This window comes from Centruroides vittatus, unplaced genomic scaffold (assembly GCF_030686945.1).
Source record: "Centruroides vittatus isolate TY-2023 unplaced genomic scaffold, ASM3068694v2 contig_2104, whole genome shotgun sequence".
NCBI lineage: Eukaryota > Metazoa > Arthropoda > Arachnida > Scorpiones > Buthidae > Centruroides > Centruroides vittatus.
The window spans coordinates 384360-404617 of NW_027121305.1; the positions used below are offsets into that span (position 1 = coordinate 384360).

Here is a 20258-nt window from a genome sequence, read left to right on the forward strand (position 1 = left end):
ATTAACTTTTCTTTGAGCAACTTGTACTAGAATTTGTTAGCTAGATTTGTGTACGGTATATGTATTTGTGGAATATATTTACCAAAAGCTGTATATTTTTGAATATTTTGAGTCTGGAGCTGAGTCAGTGAGTCTGGAGACAGCACTGACTACCCCTAAGCTGTTCCTTTATGCAGAGACTGGGTACATACCCTACAAGACAAGGCTATGCATGCGGGCCATGTCACATGCCGCCACTCACCTTGCATGTGGTCCTTAATAGCCTGCTCTACAATCTTTACACAATGGTGTCTAGTTTAACTTACTACCATATCAGGAACCCTACATTAAGAGGACCCTCTCCCTAGCACAACAGACAGGTCTATCATTATCAAAAGTTTATCGTCAAAGGAACTCTCCACCAGACACCTCAAGTCTGCACTCGCTTATACACCTAAACATCTTCTCGACAGCGATGCCCAGGCCACCTGTAGTCATTAACGCCCGTTTTCAAGAGGAGGTCTCTACCTGCTGGAAAGACTGGGTGCTCATCGGAGCAGATGCTTCAAAAACACCAACTAAAACAACTGCTGGGGTGGTCATCCCGTCTTGGCGAATCACAGAGACATGGCAAATCGATGATGGCGGTAGCGTCTTCGGTACAGAGGGCCCTTCATCTTTGTCAACCCTCACATTGACTAACAGTTATTCTTTCGGTCCATTCTCCAATCAGTGGCAATGGCCACTTATTCGTCACAACCAATTATCATAGACCTCACTGAGACGATCACATCCTCCTCAATCTCTCTCACCATCATGTGGACCATGGGCCATGCAGGAATTCCAGCAAACGAAGAGGCTGACAAGGCTGCTCCGGCACCCCAGTCGGAACAATACGGCACCCACTACAGTCGGATAACATCACCCGGAACATCCAAAGTTCGACTATTTGGAACCTCACAGACGCGTGGACGCCAACCCTGCAAAGGAAAGGGCGTGACCACCTCTGCCCCTTTGCCAAGTGGCCATATCAACATGTTTCCTCCCATCATATGGAAATGCTACTGGCCCGCCTCCACACATACATGGCCCTGCTGAAGGCCTTCTTATACTCCCGCCACTTTTGCGACTCGCTGGCATGTCCTAATTGCAGCACAGAAGAAACACCCCATAACTATTGGCTCCACTCCCCAAACTACAAAGGACCCAGACGTACCCTTGGCAAGAACTTATCCATTATTCCCGACTCGCCTGTACCTTAATTTTTGGCTTAGAAATTCAATATTTAAATTAATTGATTTGAATATAAGAATATGAAACTATTTTAAATTTTCGATTCTCTGAAATCTTTTGATATTCTACATAGTTTTAAAATTGCATCTTTATAACATGTTTTTTACTGTTAGAGATGTAGAAAAGCATGAAATCTTTCAATTAAATGTTGTTACTGGTTTTCTTGTGGATTTTAAAGAATTAAAAGCTATTGGCTTTTTTCAGTAACACATCTTTTACTTCTATACAATTGGTTTAAAAATGTATGTCTGATGATTGTTTTTAGATGTTTAATTGGAATTTTTTTTGTATTTTTAATCGTCATTTTTTACTATGACGTTAGATCATAAAAAACAGATTAAAATCTAAAAGTCTATAATTTTTATCATCAGAACCATTTAACTGTTCTGATTTATCAGCTTGTGATTCAAGGAAATAGTAACTATAGATTTCTATATTTAAGTCTGCTTATAATTTGATGATTATGCGGTAGTTTATTCTTGTTTTAACTGATTCTTCTTATAAAATATATTTGTCCACATTTCTAGCTAAACTACAAAAATAGAAAAATTTTGATATTTTTAAGTTTAAAAATGACTTGAAATGTGATACTTTTTAATAAATTATAAAATATTTAATAAAAAAAACACTATATTCATTTTCATGATACATTATGAGTTTTATAAAAGGTTTTTATGTAATACTTTGAGGAATCATAATCTGAAAATGATGATGAAATATTTTTGAGAACATGTAATAAAATGTATAATCATGTTTAGAAGTCATTATAAAGAAGCTGAATAAGAATATGATTAAATATTCTTTGCTTATTCTATTTGAGTAATAAACCAGGATAAAATTTGTCAAATAATAATTTGTTAGATAATTAAAAATGAAATTTTTAAGTGTTGTTTAAATGCAAAAAGATGAAAAATTCTTAGATATAGATACAAGCAAAACTAAATGATGAAATTGATACAAATGTTATGTGCCAATAATAAACCATTACGAAATCAGGTACGGGAATAACTTTGATCAGTACAATTTAATAATGAATTGTGTCCTTGTTTAAGAAAACAAGTTTAATGATTATAATAATTAGAATAAAACTCATTTGCATTAATTGATACAAACTATTAAAATACACTATTCTTATTACATTTGCTTGATATAAACTAACGCTTGATTACAAATTTGTATTACATGTATTGTACAGTAGAGAGTCGAAAATCGGAATCAATTGGGGACTCGGGTTGTTCCGATTACCCATTACGTACGAAAAAATACATTAACCTGTCCGATGTTCAAGTTTTTCTCCGTTGCGTGTCGCTTCGTGTTGAATTTTCGTCGATTTTAAGCCTAACGAAAATTTTTATAATAATAATCGAGGCTATCGTATCGTTAAAAATTATTTCTTTAGTTTGTACAAACAAATTAAATATATTGAAGAATATAAAAACATGAAAATTATACTTTAGAAGTAAATTTAGTATCAAAAACGTTCGATTCAGCACGACACAGTCCGACTGAAAATCGTGCCGATTGCCGGCGATTCCGATTACCAGTGTTCCGATTAACGACTCTCTACTGTATTTTATACGATTTTATTATTATTGAGTAAACTCTTTATGTAACATTGTATAGCAGTTAATGTGGTTTGATAAAAATAAACAAACAAACAAAAATTGGTTACTATTATCTTTGAATTTAAGTTTTTAATGTAAAGAATGTACGTATATATACAGTAGAGCATCGATTATCCGACCCCAATTAATCGACTTATCGGTTAACCGACCGCGTTCTAGTCGGCAAATTCAAATGTCCGCTAGTGATGTGGCGCTACAATATTTGGTTATGTCTTGGCTACTTTAATATTTTTGTTAAATTTTTGCGTGTTTTAGCTGGCAACACTGTCTCGACCACGAAAGGGAGGCCAGTGTTTAAACCAGGCTTGATTTTCTATTTTTTCTTTATTTTTGTATTTTGTGGAAAATAAAGAAATAATTTTTCACGATACAATAGCGACGATTATTATTTTTAAAAAACTTTTTGTTAGGCTTTTTAACATCGTTAAAAATTCAACGCAAAGCGACGCACAACGGAGAAAAATTTCAACATGGGGTAGGTTAATAGCGATATACTAATATACTATACTAATAATGTATTTTTTCATACTTTTCGGTTATCCGACCAACCCCAGTCCCCAGTTAAGTCGGATAATCGATGCTCTACTGCAGTGATTCTCAAAGTGGGGGTCATGAAAAATATTAGGGGGGGTCGCTGAAAAATTGATTCTAGATCAATTTTTTTCAAATATTTTATAAATTTACTATGGATTCATGTTTAGAAATAATAGAAATAAAAACTATATAAAATAATTTCTATTTAAATAAATTGCACATATAAATAATAAAAAGAATATAAATATTTAAATACGAGCCTAACCCCCTCCGGGATGTTTTTCGACACATACTCATTCTTCAGGGGTCCTTTGAAATTTTTAAGTGCAGAAGGGGGGTCGCGGTCCAAAAAGTTTGAGAAACACTGCTCTACTGTATATGCAATCAGATATCTAAAAGCAGGATTGTTTTCAGATTAGAGTTAATCTAAACTCATTTAATTAATATTCAAATTAATTTAAATTTATAATCTTAGCACAGTATGGCTGCTTAACCATCTAGCTCTAGGCTTAATTTCATAATGTGATTGATTAATAGTAAGGTTGAGGCCGAAGTTTTCAATGTGAAAACATGTACGTCGGACGTTCAGCTCCACTTTCCCGTAAGCCTAGAAGTTTGGCAATGGCCTTTGGAATGTCGAGCACGATTCCACTGACTTTCCAAATGCCATTGCCAAACTAATGGGCTTACAGGAAAGCGGCGCCGAACGTCCAATGTACACGTTTTTGCATTGAAAATTTTGCCTCAACCTTGCTATTATTAGCTCAATTCAAGCTTGAAAGTTATGCAGATTTTCAAATGTTTGGCTTTTAAAAATCAGACTATAAATTATTTTTTAATCTATATTTACATTAATCTGTACAGACCAACATGGTTAGTCATCCTGCTGATACAAATCCATTTTGATGACAGTCCTTGCTATTATTTGTAATTATAATCTGTAATAATTACAATAAATAGCTTATCATCAAAATAGCTGTTCTTTAATAGAAAGTAATAATTATGTTTATACTGTACTGTACATATGAAAATAATAATTAATATTCAATTAATTATTATTTTAAAATTATTACTAATGACAATAATTTACAGACATTCAAATATTTCTTATAATTACCATATATTTTCTTAAAGTACAATAGAACTGTAAGATATTTATTTATATATTTAAATTTGTTTGTTTTATAAAAAAGAAATTTACTTATTAAAACAAATATATGTAAATTGATTTTAAAATGCAAATAATTAAAGGATTAGATTCTTTATTCTGTAATTAAATTTCCGTTTATGTTTTGGCTATTGGATCAAATTTATTTATTCAAAAAGAAAACAATAGCAATTTTAACAAAAAACTCAAATTAAGTACATTTTCAGAAAAGAGTATTTTTAATAATTCAACTTTACAAAAGTTTATTTACTTACTTGTCTAGATTATAAAGAAAAATTCCATTTTTAAAGATCATTGCCATTAAATTACCAAAATTACTTGGCTATCAAATACAAGACGATACCATTTTGGAAATTTTATTTCATGAATGTGCAGTAAATTAAATTGATAACATACATTTTTATGGAAATAGCTGTTAAAATTTCACTATATACATGTATCAGTCAAATAAATATTTATATTCATTTTAATGAAAAATACATGAAATATTTATAATATTAATTAAATACTCTAAATTAAAAAAAATCAAAATTTACTTAGTTTTTTAATGCTTTTAGAATTTAATAAACTTCAGCATTAGAAACAAAACAAACAGTTTTTGCGTACAAAAACTGTTCAATTTTGAAAAAATGTTCTTTAGAACAAACACCAAAGAATTAAATATTAATTATTAAAAACTGTCTTACGGTGTTATCAAGTTCAGAAAATTTACAAGAGACTATGATTGTACCGAAGCCTGTGAAACGATAATGTAGAATTATCAAAAGTAATATACTCGAGAAATTGAAGTAGTAGTACTTCAATTAAGTTGTATTTTAATTAATACTTCTTAAAATAAAGAAATATTTTTTTAAATGGAAAACTTTATTATGCTCTTAAATCAAAAAAGAGCAAACTTTAGAAATTAATTATTGGAAGGAAAATAAAATAAATACAAATTTAGAATTGTTTAATATTTAGAAGTGTGTTATCAACAAAAGTAATCACCTGTTCATTTTTAATCAAATATCTTAATAGTTTTTATTTATTATTAATATATATTTTATCTAAATTTCTCACAGATATAAAAAGAAAATTCGAAATAATAATAAATTAACATATGTATTCTTCATTATTAAAATTAAACAGACTGATTTCATGAATTATAAATACTGTTTAAGACATAAAAAGTATAAACCAGGATGACAAACTTTATTACTAATAAAAGTTTTATTTCTTTTTTTGAAAATTTGAAACGAAAATTATGTAATATTTTTTCATATATTCAATTTGAACTAGTAAAATTTAAGGTAAAAATTTAGAATTATATTATACAGTAGACACCCCGATAACGTGGTAGATACGTTCCTTGTTATACGAATCCGTGTTCTACGAGTCACTTAAATACATGAGCCAATCACAGCCCGGCACGGGTATAGTTTAGAGGCTACGGCTGTTTGAAAGGTTTTCTTTCATAAAATTAATCGATTCTAGACTAATTTGACTCAACATTTCCAAATCAAATATAATTTTTTGAGGAATAATCTATATAAACTATGCTATAAACAAAAAATTGTAGGATTACTTGCCGAGTGTGCACCGTTCGATGGCGCCATTGCTTAAGCTTGTTTTCATTGCGGAGCGGCTCGTCGAATGGCAGGCGCGTGTTTCCCGATAAGTTATTTTTCTGTGAAAAATTCGCCGAACTTTGGAGACATCATTAATAAAAATATAATTATTATGGCCATTGAATAATAAATGTTTTTTAGTAGGTCCAGTGCTCATTTAAACTCAACAATTTGTACAATATCCACTATTGGTCCAGATTCGACCAATCCCGTCGCGACACGAGTCAACAATGACGTTTTACCGTGTTATACGAACACGATCGCAATTTTTTCGCCGTGTTATACGAATCCATGTTATATGAACCCGTGTTATAGGGGAGGTCTACTGTATTTGGAAATTTGTACAGAATATTTTTAATTTATTAATTCTGTTCTCTGTTTTGTATTATGAATATCAGATATATATATATATATATAAATTTTTTAAATTTAATATTTAGATCTATTGATTTTTTTTCCATCATACACATATTGAAAAAAAATCTTAATAACCTTTGACTATTTGGCTGTTCAATATTTTTCGATCAAATATATGATTATATAAAAAATTTTTACATAAAAATATTTATTACAATGTAGTAGTTCACAAAATCTAAAATTCTTGCTACAGACTTGACTTTATTAAAATCTGAATATTTATATTTGAATAGCATTAAATTAACATATTTATTTAATTTTTAGTCATACACAAATAATAATAAATGAAAAGTAATGCGGGGATAAACTGACCAGATCTTGAAATGTAAAAAGTAGTTTGTCAGTTAAGTTACATGATTGACTCCAGTCAATGATCATTGGGTCTTTTAAGCTTTTTGATATAATTGATGACAGAATGCTACAAACAACCAATGAACATTTTACTTATTCATATACTTTTTTTTACAAAGTAATGATTTCCAGCGATAGTGACAATGCACAGTTAATTATAGTTTCAAGTGTAGCTTTGTTTGCTTTAACCATCATTTTTTAAACATGTATAATTAGCAACAACCATAAACACTCTTTTATAACAGATCAGCAGTACTGTAATAGTTGCAATTGATATATATTCACTGTTCTCTGTCAGACAAGGTTGCTAGGCTGAACACTAAATCTTCAATTGGTCTACCATTTCTATAAATTGGATATATTAAAATTTTTACTCCATAACTTGTATGCTATTCATCTTTGACTTACAATTCATGCAATGAATATTAGCTATTTTTGAGTATAATTACAAAACATTCCAAAAACAGGACATTTTTCAAGACAGTTTTAAAATTGGGGCAACATATTAAAAAACGGGACTGCCCTGCCTAATTCAGGATATCTGGTCACTTTATGCAAGGACTGTTATACAGAGCAATTAATTAAACAGTTTGAGTGAGCCTGCTTTTATTTACTCAAATAATTTTGCAATGTTTGAACAACTTGATTTTGTATTAAAAGTGCTTGCTTAAACTCACTTAGGTGAGACAATTGTACTTGAAACTCAGTTTGTGCCTGAAATTGTCTCAAAATTGAGTTTGAAATCAGACTTTTGACATTACAGCAAACAACCATTATTGGCAGACTGACTCATAGTAGATAATGGATCTTAAAGTGATATGAATCATGGATTGGCTGCATGTTCACAAGGTGTTAATTAATGAATGATTTATAACTTTTGTATTAAAATTCTCTACTTTTTATTGTCTTATATAAAAATCACTAATTTTTTGTAGAATCTACTAAAGATTTATTGGTTCAAAGACCAATAATATCTGAAAAACAGATAAGAAAATAATACAGTTAAAATTCCCAATTTAGAAATGAGATTTGTAAGCAATGCAAAACATTTGTTTGTCAATTTACTAATTTCAGAAAATGGTAAATAAATCACTTAACACCTATAAAACACCAGCACAAATTTAACAAAATTTCATTGATGAACAAACATTTTCATTTCAGTTGATTTCACACAACCATTGTTCAGTAATTATCATTAGGTATGAGTAGTCTAGGTCTTAATCCCCTTTCTTCTACCAGTCTACCAGTCATAATTAAGTTCTGGGAAATGTTTGTCAATGAATTTTTGTTAAATTAGTGCTGGATTTTATAGGTGTTGTGTGTTTTGTGTATTATTATATCTAGTATTAACTATATAAGAAAATGGTATTTCAGTGACATGAATATATGGGAATATCTTGTAAATGGCTCATATAGTGTATACAAAATGGCATGATTGCAGGCAGCTGTTTTAGATTTTTGACTAAGTAAATCAAAATCTGTTAGCTTTTTTTTTCTTTTGAGAAAATTTGCATACTTCTAATACACAATATTCATCCATTAGATTTGTTTTTTACCAGCAATGCTCAGGTATTTATGACTTAATCTTATTGTTAAATCTATATACTGTATTTTACGGACTATAAGACGCACTTTTTTCTTCGAAAAATTGCTTTCAAAATTCAGGTGCGTCTTATAGTCCGTACCGTCTTATAGGTATTTTTTTTTTTTTTTTTAATTGCTTAAAATTAAGGTGCGTCTTATAGTCCATAGAGTCTTATAGTCCGTAAAATACGGTATATAAAGTTGCATTAAAAGTAGCATTGGTTATTACAGATTCTAGAGCACAGGTATTGCTCATTCATTTTATATTCCAGATTGACTCATGATATTTTTGAAAAATATGGAAAACTCTATAAGCCATAGAATTATTTAGATTATATAGTGGTACATACATCAAACGTCAATAATTTATCTGTTACATGATTTAAATTTACATTGTTTTAAGAATATCACTAACTAGGAGAAAAAGAGAGGAAAATTAAATAGATGTTCATATAATATTTGAGTATCACAGTTACAATGATTTATTAATAATAAATAGTTATACAAAAGAATAATTAAAATAATTATTTTGTTTATAAATTAAAACCTGGAGTATTAGTCACATAGTTATAGCTCTAACTTTCATGACACTGCTTGCATGTGTAGTCTTCTCTCATAACAGCTGAGAGAAAGTAGTCATACTAGTTTTGTAAATTCTAAATTAGCATATTCAGTTTAGTTTATTCTTAACAGCTAATTATGTACTTTTAAATTGAATAGAATTCATAGATTGTGTTAGTATCTAATTAATTTTCATTTTTTAAATTCTACTTTATTAAGAAACTTCCTAACTAATAATTAATATAATTCAAATACTTTTGCACTTTTCTGTATTAAATATTATTATAAATTTAATTTTTAAATTAAATTAGTTTATTGAATTCCATTCATTCTTAAATTCTGTTTTTTTTTTTTCATACAGAATTTAAGAATGAATATAGAATAAGCAATGAATGTAAATTTTTACCAAGTTGGTTCTTTTTCATGCTTTAAGCAGTTCAAAAACAAAATTATTTTGCATGTTATCATGTTAATTATTAAAAATAGTAATCAACGTATGAAACAAAATTTTATTAGAATTTGTTTTAACATTTTGGAAGTTGTGGATCATGAAGTATGTGACATAAATCTCCTAGTTTTCTCTTCCATCTGCATAAGTAATATCATTTTTAATTTAAGCTTTTATTAATGTTTTAAACTTTGTTAATGCTGTTAGTAAATTTTTATTAATTTTTAGATATTAAAAATAGCAATTAAAATAATATAAAATTTATTTTAAATCTGAACGTATCATTACTATATGTTCTAGGCAAAAATAATCATTACAACATTTGCAACAATAAGGTGACTCAACCAGTAAGTGACCAGCTATCAGTGAATGACTACCATAGTCGTTCACTAGAATTCTAAGTTAATTCATCAAACCACGGCAAAAATAATGCAAGTGAATGAACAGAGAAAGTTTTTTAGACATTTTGTATTAGCTTCCTATCAGTGATTGATCAGGTGATGATCATTTACTGGCTATTTCTAGCATTTTCATAGCATTATGCTTAATTTTCAGACACAGATATTTTTAGATTGCATCATCAGTCTATAAAACAACATACTTCAAGCATACATGCTAGTTACATCTCATTAATTAGAGAGAAATAGCAACCATATAAAATAATTCTGAATACATCTTCACCTTAAATGTTCATTGATATAATCACCCTACTTTGAAAGTATGGGGGTGTTTTTTTTAATGAGAAACAAGTTGAATAGTGTTTTTTTCTTCTTTCCAGTAATGTCTCGGATTGATTGATATCAGTAGCGACTTCTAAGACTTTCGGTTGATTTTTGAAATTTAGCCATTTTTGATATAGAGCCTTGAAGATTTGATTTCTTCCTATTTCTCCGGTTACCAGACTTGTTATCAAATTTCCTAAAAACTGTCTTTCGTTTGTTTCTTATATAGATAATTTGTGTATTTATACTAGTATTGACCATGGTATAAAGGATAACCATTAGCCAATTTCTTGTGTTTTTTGCTACATTATATGTAGCAGCCATATTCTCAAGCATATCTAAATCTGATTTTGTGCTCTTGTAGTGACAGGTTGATTTCTGGTTTTTTTGTATTTGAATCAATTGCATCATCAGAATGCATGTTTGAGATCAATAAAATTCTATTGAGCAGTTAGTCTCAAATTCAAATAAGTTTGACTTTGTCTGTCTATTTCTGGCAGCAATAAACTCAAGTGAAAGATGTAATTAATTTCTATGCCATATACAGCGTTATTTAAAAATGTTAATCTTCGTTTTTCAAACCCTTTACCACTTAAATATCTGAAAACCAGTTATCGGCAGTGATATGTCCAGTGTTAAGGATAAGTTGTGCAGTTCTCTTCACAACATGTATCGGCTTGTTTCTAAAGGAATACAGATCGTTTGTTTTTCTGCATAAATTTCAAGGTTTAAAGTGTATCTTTATATATGTCAACCATTTAAAAATAAAAATTGGCATATAAAGATGGAATATGATGGTAATTGAGACAGTATTTTGTGATTGTCTCATCATCTTTTTAGAAATGGATTGTCTCCGTTTTGTAGTTTTGTCTTTTTTGACAAGAAAAATTTCTCTTGCTATTGTTGCTATTTTCATTTTTGTCACTGTTACTTAAGTCTTGTTTAGTTTTGGAACCATGAAAACGAGTTTCAACAAAGTTTTAATGATCTGTATCACTTCCATAATGAAATTTACGTTTTAAAATCATTATTTAGAGACAGACAAAGCAGTTTGTCCCTAACATAAATGGCCGTATCCTGCAACATCATCAAGATTAAATAAATGTAAAAAAAACCTCTTTTGTTTCCATGTTAGGTCTCTTTCTTATGGTAAAATTTAACATAAAAATTGCTTTGTCCTGAAGTTTTTCTTTCTGTTTAGACAGGTTTCCATTTTATTCAGTTCTGTTTTAGACTGGTTTTAAAAAGAAGTGGTTGAATAAATTGTTTGCGTTTTGTTTTAAAAGTAATTTTAGATAAGAATTAAATTCACTTTTTTATTTCTACATGTACTAATTTTAAACTTGTTATAATCTGTAGATTATAATAAATACTGAATTCACTTAATTATAATTGTATAATAACAAATAAATATAAGTTGCTTCTTTTTAAATGAAATGTGGTGGTTGAAATGATGATAATACGCATTCTAATTCATTTGATGAATTCTTCATGATAGTGTTGGGGAAAAAAAATTATTTTATCTTACTTTTTTAGTTCCTCACGGTTGTATTTTGACTAAAAATTTTATTATTATTAATTAGATATAAAAAACCTGAGATTATCGAATTTTATTTACCGATCAATTTAAGTTTTAATTAAGACAGATAGTCAATAGGCATTATTTAAATACATTGTCAAGTTTATACAATAAATTTTACATTAGAATTAACTATTTTTATTTAATTTTTTATACGAAATTGGAAAATAATAGAAAAATGTTTAAAACATCTAAAAATAATTCAGAAAATATCAGATTCTAATTAATCAGTCACCTTTAATCATTCCTGAATTATATGTTATAATAATAATAATATTATTTTATTGGCTTTTTCTTTTGGAATCTACATTGTTACTAGTCCAAGACTTCTAGTTTCCATATTGTGTTTCATCTCTTTCAGAACATCTGAAAAAAAGAAGCTTAAACGCAAATAATGTACATCTTTCTCTTTTAAAAACATATATCATTGAAAATTAAAAGACTTTTTTAAATAGAAAATAAGAGATTGGAAAGCTAAAAGATCAGCATATAATATTTTATTATAAGTATGATGTTTTATTTTTTTCTTTCTTCCATTTTTTTGTTTCATTTTAAAATTACAAAAAATGTCAATTAATCTTTCATATCGTCGGGCTATAATAAGGCTTATTTAATAATTAAAGTGACTTGACTAGAGGTAGGTAGTTAGGCTGCCATCTTGTGATAATTTTAACTAAGACATTGCCTGACTTTGTCATATTTCAATAGAATTTAGGCAGAGCTGGAAAGAAAGAGGGATCCTTGCAACTGCCCTTGTACTGTACTTGTCGACAAGGTGATCCAAGTACAAAGCAATTGACTCCAGTTGCTTTGTTCTTGTGTTTTGTTTGTCTTTTGCATTCATTTTCTGTTAGATGCACACAATGCTTTTTATTATTATTATTATTATTTTTGCTCCCTAAATCCCATTAGGTGCACTCAATTGTGTCAAGGAGTATGGGCATTGCCACTCTGACCTCAATGTATCTTGAAAATAGTCATGGACTATCATATTTTATTACATTTTTGGATTTATCATTGTAATTAATGGAAAATTGCAAAGTTTTGTAAAAATCAATTAATCAGATTTCAAGAATGAATACAATTCTGCAAGCCATGTAGAAGAGGCTTTACTAATGCTTTACCTCAATAATTATAATAAATTAATTTAATTTAGAATTTCTGGAAGAAAAAAAATCATTGTTTAAAAATCGAGTTTATAGATTGTTTATATATTATGAAAATTTCTATCAAAAGTATCTTTTTATTTCAGAACATTCTTTTCATGCATTTAATAGTTCAAGTTCAGTAATATCATTTAGAAAAGTTATTTAAAAAAATCATAAATGTACAAAATATATATTGAATTTGGGAAGGTTTAATGTACTGTATTAATGGAATAATTAGATTAAAGATAATTGTTTATCAGAGAAATTAATAATAAAACTGATTAATCTATATTCTGCACGAGTAATGATAAGTATGTTAATTAGTTCAATAAAATCTGCTTAACGAGTTATTGTAATTACTTTCAAACTTGTCTATAGTGATAAAATTAAAAGCCGAGTAAATAATAAGACAGCAATTAGTGGAACAGTTTTGGTTTTTATTAACTTTGACATTAAAAGGATGTGTTAAGTAATTTAAAAATGTATAACTTTAATAATAATAATACTATCTATCAATATGTAATTAATCTAGTATCGTTTGCCTACTACCTGTAACAACTAGCATATAATTGAAGTAAGAAATACAAGCAATTATTGAAGCAATTAATGTTTAACGCCTAAAGCACCGATTAAGGCTTATAATACTTGTATGTTATCAGTCATATATCGAAACTCATAGTATAAAAATAATTTTAAAATATCTAGTACAGAAAAAGAAAACCACCGCCAACTGATTAACCACTCGGCAGTGAGGGACATATATACACGTCGAAGGCGATCGTGTGGCAGTGGTGAGGGACGTATACATCCGCTAAATTCTTTTGGGGGTATTGCCAAAAACTAGCCAAAAACTATCGCGAAAAAAATTCACATAAAAAAATGAATTATGTAACAATAAAAAAAGACTTTACTAGACATAACTGTTTACAAATACTTTTTCTGAAACGGAAATGAGAAAAATTGCGTGAAAAAATACTTTAAAAATTTTCCAGGTATATTCTCCACTACTAAGGGATAGAACCATACCTGACTCTCCCACTTCTGAAAGGTTAAGTTAACAAAATAATAGTCACACGACGTTTTCAGTTAGCAATTGGATATTTTAACTAACATTGTTTTTAAATGTTCTTTAAAACTATACAGAATAGAAAATTAAAAAAAAATGTTTTTAAACACAAATTCAACCATTTATATTACTGTATTTGTTTTATTTTATATTTTTTATTCGAGAAGATTTTTCTGTGTGCTATTCCATTGGATTTAAAGAACATTTGAAATTCCACATTAGCCTGTGGATGTTTAAAACAGCTGAAAATGTTTGTTTAGTTACATTAAACTATCTGATTGCTGATTGAAAAGATTGTGTGAATATTATTTTGTTAAAAATGTCTATTAACCTGAAGATACTGATGAGAACAACCAAACTCTGACTACAATAAGTAAAGTTTTATAGATATATTTTTGGGACATGCTAATTTTGATAACATTAAATTTACTGTTAACAATACTCATGATTACAATAAGCAGAGTACTGTATTTTATAATGATCTGATAAATTGATATGACTATCTGCTTATCAGCATGAATTTTGTTATAAAATAAATTTTGTATTTTTATCAGCAGTCTGTAAAGAAACTAAAAAAAAACATTTCAAAATTTAGAGAAAAATGTGTTAATTAATTATATAATATCAATTATCAAATGGGGAAGAAGGCAATCTGGACTGTTAATATATAGAAGTCTACATAAAATGATTGAAAAATTATTTAAATATATTCAATTGTCATCAGTTTCTAAGCTTTGTTGTTAAATTTTGGACTAGATTTTAGATGTTGAAGCTTTAAATGTGTTTACTCAGCAGTTGGCTTTTACAATTAGTAACCTAATTTTTGAAATTCATTCATAGAACTCTTATTCCGTGTTAGTTTTCCTTCGTCAATTTCAAGAGGAGAAACTTGAAAAATATTGTAGTGCACAAATTCGCATCTAGAAAGATACTACGGAAAATGAATTTAGAAGAGTTGACGGTAAAAATTCGGGTATTAAAATGTTAAAAGTCAATTAACATGAATAGTAGTTTTTAGGGAAGGGTGTTACTTCTATAGAGTATTAAGAGTGGTGATATTACAAGCGAGAATCTAGTTTATTATCTAAGAATTTTATTTTGATTTACATAATATAATGAAAAATTGTAACACATTAAAAGTTGATTAATACAACAGAATATTAAGTTTATTGTTGTTTAAACAATAAACTTAATATTCTAGTTTAATTTTAAGACTACATTTTCTGTAATTAAGAAAAAAAAATTAATATTACGCTACTTTAACAATCCAACATATAAAGATATATCTTTTTAGGATTGTCGGCATTTTCTTTTTTCTTTTTTATAAGTAAGCTTTCATAGATACGTGAATAATTCATCGTCGAACATATTATCTATGCTCTCATTATTATTTTATTAAGCTTAGATTCTGTACTTTTTCATTATGTTAAATCATTTATTGAAAAGTGTGTATTTTAAAAATTACAAAATAAAGAAACGACCTTCATTATCATTCTTAATTCTATCATTTGTTATAAATATTTCTCTATTCTATGGTATTTTTCTACATATTTTTATCTTTATATGATATGTAGACAAAACTGTTTAAGATATTATATGAACTGTATATTTTTATATGTTAAAATCTAAAATTTACGTTGTATTTACGTTAAGCTGTTTTTTAATGATTATGATGTGATAAGTATCTCTATTGAGAATTATTAGAATCATTAAATATAGTTTTGTAGATTTAATTGATTATGACAATTGCTTCATTAATATGCAATATTAAAAATGGTTTAATATGCAATATTAATGAAACAATTGTTATAATTAATTACGAGAATTGTATTTAGTCTGTTCTCTTTATTGATCGATGAGAAAAGCTGAATGTACAATGAGCATTAAAAAATAGGTATTAATTTTTGGTGATAATTGCTGCTTTTAGGATCGAGTTTATGAAGAACTGAAATTCTGAAATTGAAAAATTTTATGATAGAAATCAATAACTGTTTTTTATTTTACGTATCTTTACAAGAAGCCCGATGATAAAATTTTAAGGAATTCGGTTGTATAAATTATGATCTGTTCTTTCTAACTTAAATGAAATAATAACATAACTGAAAAAAAGCTTAAATATTTTTATTGTTATTTGTCTTTAGAAAAAAAAGTTATAAAATAAAATAAAACTATAAATATTTAACAATTTCTTTTTTATAACAATGCTCTTCATTTATGTATACACTATAATCTCTGAATATGATACACCATTGGGACAGAGAAGTTTGTCCACTATTTAGATGTGTCTGCTATTGAGAGGTACAGTACAAGCTGCAGTCATACTGTATTTTAATGCAGTCATCGTATAGTGAAGAATATGATGGATTACATAAACATCAAATATACATTAAAAGAATGTGAAAATACTAAAAAGTATACAGAGCATACATAATGAAAATACATATACACTATATTATTTATTTTTTCAGCTATAAAAATCGCATTTTAATTGAACTCTAAATAGAAAACAGATTGTATAGGATACTTTAATAAAATGGAACATAAAAATTACAACAAAACATAAACATTAATTATTAATTCATCAAAAATGACCTGAGCAGAAATAATGAAAAAGAAAGATTAAACTGTTATTATGAACAGAAGGGTGGACGAAAGTCAGTTTAGACCAGTGGTTTCCAAACTTATTATGCCCACAGACCCCTTCTCGTAGCAAAAACCTGACCATGAAACCCCCAAGTGAAATAACTCTATACAACTGCATTATAGCAAAATTTCAAATTTAACTTTGATGTCTTGGATGGTGAATGGTGACGTAAAAATAAACTATAAATAAAATATTTTTATATCTAAAGTAGTATTTATTCAAATTATAAATTTTGTTTTAAAGTACAAAAGCACATTATTTTTTAATGATATGAGTGAATCTGATGGGATGATATGAGATTATTTATGTTTGGCTCGATGTTTGCGAATACTAATTTGCAGTCGATTTCTTTTTTCGTGATGACGTTCATAACTGCACTAAATCCATGTTCTACTAAATAGGAAGATGGGAAAGCAATCAACAGCTTCTGTACAGTGGCTCATAATGCAGGATATAAAATTGGTATCTGTTTTTTAACCAGAATTTGTGGTATCCTTGTTCAAACATTGGTTTCATCTCCTCATTTGTAAATAATTCAATAAGTTCCTCCTGTATTAGTATGGCATCATCTGAGTTTGTGGGTCTACTTGCAAAAGGGTCAAACACCCAATTGGGGATGCCCAAGTGAAGATTATCTTCAAATCTTTGGCTGAGGTCGGAATGAAGAGCTGTTAAGTGTTGATGATAAACAAGCAAATCATCATCTCGTTTTTGCCATTTTGAAAGATTTGGAAACTGAGAGCATTCTCTTGTCCCCCAGTTTTGTTTGTATAAAAAAGTTTTGCAACAAACACAGATATTATACTTTTAGTTTTGATTAAATTTAATTGATCACCTTGTAACTTCAAATTGGTTTCGTTAAATTTGGCAAATCTATGCTATGTCATTTTTTGAATTAATTAAATTGAGCTGCAAATCATTGTATTTGCTGTCCAGGAATTCCAGCACTGAATCAAAGAGTGCATAAAATCGATCCAAACGTGCACCTTTAGATAACCAACAAACTTCCGTGTTAAGTAGTAAACGATTGTAATCTTCATCATTTTCTAAACAAAGTTGAGCAAATAATCTCTCATTTAAGGCATTCCTTTTGATTTTATTAACTGCCCGAATGACGTAATCTAGTGAGCCATGCAAGAGTTCACAATGGTGTCGGTGAATGACACAATGTACAGATAATATATTCAGTTTAGCTTGTTTCAAGTATGCCAGAAAGCTTCGGTGTCGTCCTACCAGTGCTTGAGCACCGTCAATAGCAATGGAGAGAATATTACTCAAGGGTATATCTTTTGCATCGAAATATTTTTTAATTCATTAAGTATTGTTTCACCTTTTGTATCAGTTTCCAAACATTTGGCAAATAACAATTCTTGGGAAATATTCTCATCATTTACAAATCTTACATAAGCTAAAGGTAATGCTTTGTTTCCTGGCAAAGTTGCCTCATCAAGCTGTATAGAGAATTCAGATGTTTTTAAGTACTCACATAAAGAAATTTCTATGGACTGAGCCATTTTGTCAATCCTTATTTGCGCCGTATTATTACTCAGTGGAATTACTTCAGCTCAAAATGCATCTTGCATGTAAATGGTTAATCATTATTAATTGGTAATTGTTAAGCAAATCATAATGAAAAACATTAACAGTAGCTTTTTTTTTTTTTAAAAAGTATGCTTTACATTTATTATCAAAGTAGAATTCTTCAGTTTAAGTAGATGATAAACATCTTCGTTAATATAAATGTAGAAGTTAACTCACTCAAATTTTATATTTGTATTATTTTTTTATGATATTGGTAAATTTTTAATTGCATTATGTTTACTCCTTACATGACCAATTTGTTTAGAAAGCAGATAACTATATAGGAAACTTATGAGATTAAAGTTGTTAGAAAATGAGCATAATTGACTATTACAAATGACTAGATGAATATTGATAAAATTATTTTAGTAGATTATGTAATTCAAAAAAAGGATGGATGAATTGTTTAGTAGGAACTTATTAGGGTTTCTCAACTGGGATCCCGGGATCCCGGTTGTTTTTTTTAACCTGGAAAATATCCCGGAAAATTTTTCTTATCCTGGGAAATCCCACAAATTTCTTAAAAATTCACTTTTTTCTTATTTTGTGTTAAAGTTCAGGAAATTTTGCAAATAGAAGGTATAATTAACTCATAAACTGTCAGAATACATTTGTATTTATTAATTTTAAACCTACTTATTAGTTTTTTTAATTTTTGCTCGTTATGGCACGTCACAAATGGTCAATAATCAATACGTTGCTTATTTGTGGCAGGACTCTGAAAATTCTTTACTTGTCAGAACCTGTCATATCTGGAATAATTGTGCTTACGCTGTCTTAATTTTTAACCATGCCCAGTAGCTTCAATGACTGCGTAATGCCAAATTGGGCAAGGATACAAACGAGTACGAAGTCAGCGAGTATGAAGTTTTTCTTCATAACCTGATTATTAAAGAGAAACGAACTGCCGAATTATTGGGCTATGATGTTTCTATTAAAGTAGTCGAGGTAGACAAATCAAGAATACTACAGAACAAAAGAAGTACTACAATCTCGAAAACGAACTAGAAATCTTTCAGGATACAGGTGAAAAACACATAATATTTGTCTTCTCTTAAATGCATTAAACACGATTCCAATCACATCAATTGAATCGGAAAAGGCATTCTCGGTAGCGAGACCTTTTGTTACTAAAATAAGAATTAGATCGAGTGATCGGAATATCGACCGTCTTTGCTTTTTAAAATCTTATAAAAATTTACAATATTTTGTATTATATTTTATTTAAAAAATCAAAAATTACCTTCTGAGTTAGAAGTTTGATCTAAATTCATTTTTCTTTAAATTTTCAACTCAATTCAAAGTCATTTTTTGTTGTTGTATGCAGTTTTCAGCAAACTTTAATAAATTTTTTCTATTTGTGAAAATTTCTACGTAATTCAAAGGTAATTTTTAATATATATCTTACACAGCATTATTAATATGATTTTGGAGGTTGCAGAACGTATTAAATTACTTTAAAAAACGAAAAATAATTATATCAATTGATTTCATGATATTTTGTATATCTTAAAAATAATTAATTTTGTCTCGGGATTTCCCGGGATCCCGGGACAAGCAAAAGACCGGGAAATGAGAAACCCTAGTACTTATCAATTAAATTAATTAAAAGTGTACAGTTGTATGTTTTTAATTGACTTAATTCTGTAGTTGTAGTTATAGATACGTGCTTCAAAATATATTTTTTTTAAAACCATTTTTTGATCTTTTTGAACAAATTTTTATTTATCTTAAAATCAAATAGTAATTATTTGGTCATACTACATAAACTATATAGATAGGGATTATAGACCTTTGTACAGAAATACCATTGATTGCTATGTTTGGACACATCTGTTGTTGTTAATATATTTGATAAATATAAAAACTTAATTTATAATAATATCTTGTTTACTTCTTGCTAAGATTAATAATGATTATAAACATGTTCAAAAATAAACATATATAAAGA

The 20258-nt window shown here is 28.4% G+C and overlaps 1 protein-coding gene across 1 annotated transcript in view; it reads left to right on the plus strand.

Annotated features, from left to right (window-relative positions):
• Positions 1 to 20258, plus strand: part of lilli (lilliputian) — a 109023-nt gene that overhangs the window by 14579 nt on the left and 74186 nt on the right.